This window comes from Saccopteryx bilineata, chromosome 6 (genome assembly GCF_036850765.1).
Source record: "Saccopteryx bilineata isolate mSacBil1 chromosome 6, mSacBil1_pri_phased_curated, whole genome shotgun sequence".
Classification (NCBI taxonomy): Eukaryota; Metazoa; Chordata; class Mammalia; order Chiroptera; family Emballonuridae; genus Saccopteryx; species Saccopteryx bilineata.
In genome coordinates this window covers 87,295,880-87,299,952 of record NC_089495.1, presented here as the reverse complement: position 1 = coordinate 87,299,952, position 4,073 = coordinate 87,295,880, and the positions used below count along the sequence as shown (strand labels likewise).

General features: G+C 33.7%; 1 pseudogene; it reads right to left on the bottom strand.

The window, feature by feature from the left end:
- Positions 1 to 327: 327 nt before the first annotated feature.
- On the bottom strand, positions 328 to 1,201 carry LOC136309326 (F-actin-capping protein subunit alpha-1-like; annotated as a pseudogene).
- Positions 1,202 to 4,073: the final 2,872 nt, after the last annotated feature.

Genomic DNA, 4,073 nt, shown 5'->3' with positions numbered 1-4,073 from the left:
AACATATTAGATGTTTATATGAGTAACAGACATCATGCCTGGGGAAATTATCTAACAAATAAAATGACTCTAGGAAAGATCTCTCTCTCCACCATTACATGTTGCAGATTTAAAGAAAAAATTACAAATATATATATACTTGTAATTATATATATATATACTTGTAATTTATAACTTGGATATAATCAAGCAAAAAATTACAAGGCTGGGAACTGAAAAGTGTCAAGATAATGCTTTAGGTTCAACAGTATTTCATAGACTAGAAAACATCTTAACATTGCCCAGTAAATATCACTCTTGTTTATAAATCACTTATTTATTACATGGTCAAATTAAAAATTCTGCATTCAGCCTTGAAGCAATCTGGTAGCTGAGTATCTTGTTCCAGAGGCTTTTGGTACGAGTAGCGGGAAGTTGCCAGTGCAAGGCCTTGAATGTGATATGTGACATTGTTCGATAATTTTCACTAGTTGCTGTCTGATATTCATGTTCTGCATGCTTTATGACTGCAATAAACTCCTTGGAAGTTTGGACTTCATTTGAAACAGTTACTGAACCCAGCACGTCTTTATGACTAACCAATTAAACATCGCCATCTTTATACTAGTGTACCTGACTCTTAGGTACTGCAACCACCTGAGCTATAGGTGGTGTGACGGTGAATTTCCATTCTGATCTCTAACAATCATTCCAGAAGTTTTTAGATTGAAACTGGTGGCATTCGATACATGCAATAATGATCTGTTGCCTATCTATAGTTTTAGCATAAACAATTGAAATAAAGCCATTGGAATAAAGATTTTTTACATAGGCCCTCAAAGTGCTATCACAAGATTCTCTCCAATATTTCAGACTTCCATCTTCCTCTGGCTGGAAGTCAATTGCTTCTTTCTATAAAATATCAAACTTAAAGAAAGATTTGTTTTTTCGATTAAAAAATCTGCTATTAAACAGGTCATCACATTCTGTAACTAAGACCTTAACTTCATATCCTTCTATCTTCACAGGCATGAACTGATCCATGTTATACTAGGCAAATGCAAGTGCTACCCCTTCTTTGAAAAAATTGTCATTATGCCATTATTAAGTCATAGCCAGACATCACTGAATATTTTATTAACTCCCATGGGTGTGCATGAGTGATGAATTTAGTAGCTATGTATAACTTCTCATCTGACACCCAATTCTCAAAATCAGCCATCTTGGACTGCTGTGGTAGAGTCCCATTATCAACAATTATAATATTTATTGATTGAAATTAAAGTTTTATCTAATATTTTAAAGTTTAAGAATGTATAATTATGTCACAATTAAGTATAAAAAAGTGTAAAGGTGTTTCAATATCATACTAAATGCTTTTTTCTCAATTTTATGGTTTGAATAAGAATAATCAAAAGGACATAGTCATTAGCAACCAGCAAATACCTTGAGGCTTTTATTCTAAACATTGAAAAGCACTCTAGAAATTAAGCAGTAAAATGTTTTATTGATATTACTTTATTTCTATATCTGAATTATTCTGGAGCTTTAATACTGTATAACCAATTATAATATGTAGGTAATCTGAAGAAATTCATAATTTAAAACGGTTTAAAATTAATCACATTCATACCAAAGCTTATATACTTCAGTTCCGGCTCAGTGATTGCCTTCAGTTCCAACTCAGTGACTGCCTCATCACCAGTCTGATCACTTAAGCCAGAAACACAAGTCATTTCGGCATCTACTTCATGCCTCAGAACCATAGCCAATGCATCACAATTGTAAAATAAGATTAATAAATTCTTTTAAACTATTGCTGTTTTGATTGGCTGCTCCTTATTGACTTTATTTTTATGTTTTGACTGGACAAATTTAGGAGTTATTAGTTTCTTAAAAATGAACTTTCAAGCTTATCTACATATTTTTCATCAACTTCTTCAAACCCAGTTCATTATAAGAACAAGATTTAATTTATCTTTTTTTTTTTTGAGAAAATCTTTTCTGAGCTTTTATAATTAACTTGAGGTTTATTGATAGACCAAAACCCTTCTAAAATCTCCAGTCTAGTTTCTTGGTTGGAATGCACGTACTGGAAGAGAGTGTATAAGCAATAGGCAGATATGCTCTGAAAACTACCCTAACCCAATGATCCATAGATTATAATTACATACTTAGAATAATAAAAAATTTTGTAATTTGTTACTATGCTAAACAGTATTGTCCATATGTTTAGGAGAACTATAATTATAATACAGCTCTATTATGATATATTTTGCTGTTTAATATATATTGAGGAGAAAAATAATTTCCATAGATTAGACAAACCTCTTTTCTCACCCTGGTTTTGTTTTTCAACCTCTAGATAATTGGTAAGTTTTCTTTGATCATTTATTTGATTATCTGAAGATTTTTATAATATTGTACTAAGATTTTTTTTTTTAATAAATTTTTATTAATGGTAATGGGATGACATTAATAAATCAGGGTACATATATTCAAAGAAAACATGTCTAGGTTATTTTGTCGTCAAATTATGTTGCAAACCCCTCGCCCAAAGTCAGATTGTCCTCTGTCACCCTCTATCTAGTTCTCTGTGCCCCTCCCCCTCCCCCTAACTCTCTCCCTCCCTCCCTCCCATGTCCTCCCTTCCCCCCCACCCTTGGTAACCACCACACTCTTGTCCATGTCTCTTAGTCTCATTTTTATGTTCCACCAATGTATGGAATCATGTAGTTCTTGTTTTTTTCTGATTTACTTATTTCACTCCTTATAATGTTATCAAGATCCCATCATTTTGGTGTAAATGATCTGATGTCATCATTTCTTATGGCTGAGTAGTATTCCATAGTGTATATGTGCCACATCTTCTTTATCCAGTCTTCTATTGAAGGGCTTTTTGGTTGTTTCCATGTCTTGGCCACTGTGAACAGTGCTGCAATGAACATGGGGCTACATGTGTCTTCACGTATCAATGTTTCTGAGGTTTTGGGGTATATACCCAGTAGAGGGATTGCTGGGTCATAAGGTAGTTCTATTTGCAGTTTTTTGAGGAACCACCATACTTTCCTCCATAATGGTGGGACTACTTTACAGTCCCACCAACAGTGAATGAGGGTTCCTTTTTCTCCACAGCCTCTCCAACATTTGCTATTACCCGTCTTGTTGATAATAGCTAATCTAACAGGAGTGAGGTGGTATCTCATTGTAGTTTTGATTTGCATTTCTCTAATAACTAATGAAGCTGAGCATCTTTTCATATATCTGTTGGCCATTTGTATCTCTTCCTGGGAGAAGTGTCTGTTCATGTCCTCTTCCCATTTTTTTATTGGATTGCTTGTTTGTTTGTTGTTGAGTTTTATGAGTTCTTTGTAAATTTTGGATATTAGGCCCTTATCTGAGCTGTCGTTTGAAAATATAAGTTCCCATATAGTTGGCTGTCTGTTTATTTTGATATCAGTTTCTCTTGCTGAGCAAAAACTTTTAATTCTGATGTAGTCCCATTCATTTATCTTTGCCTTCACTTCTCTTGCCATTGGAGTCAAGTTCATAAAATGTTCTTTAAAATCCAGGTCCATGATTTTAGTACCTATGTCTTCTTCTATGTACTTTATTGTTTCAGGTCTTATATTTAGGTCTTTGATCCATTTTGAATTAATTTTAGTACACGGGGACAGGCTGTAGTCGAGTTTCATTCTTTTGCATGTGGCTTTCCAGTTTTCCCAACACCATTTGTTGAAGAGGCTTTCTTTTCTCCATTGTGTGTTGTTGGCCCCTTTATCAAAGATTATTTGACCATATATATGTGGTTTTATTTCTGGGCTTTCTATTCTGTTCCATTGGTCTGAGTGTCTATTTTTCTGCCAATACCATGCTGTTTTGATTATCGTGGCCCTATAATATAGTTTAAAGGCAGGTATTGTAATGCCCCCAGCTTCATTCTTTTTCCTTAGGATTGTTTTGGCTATTCGGGGTTTTTTATAGTTCCATATATTTATAAATCTGATGATTTTTTGTTCCATTTCTTTAAAAAATCTCATAGGGATTTTGATGGGAATTGCATTAAATTTGTATATTGCTTTGGGTAATATGGC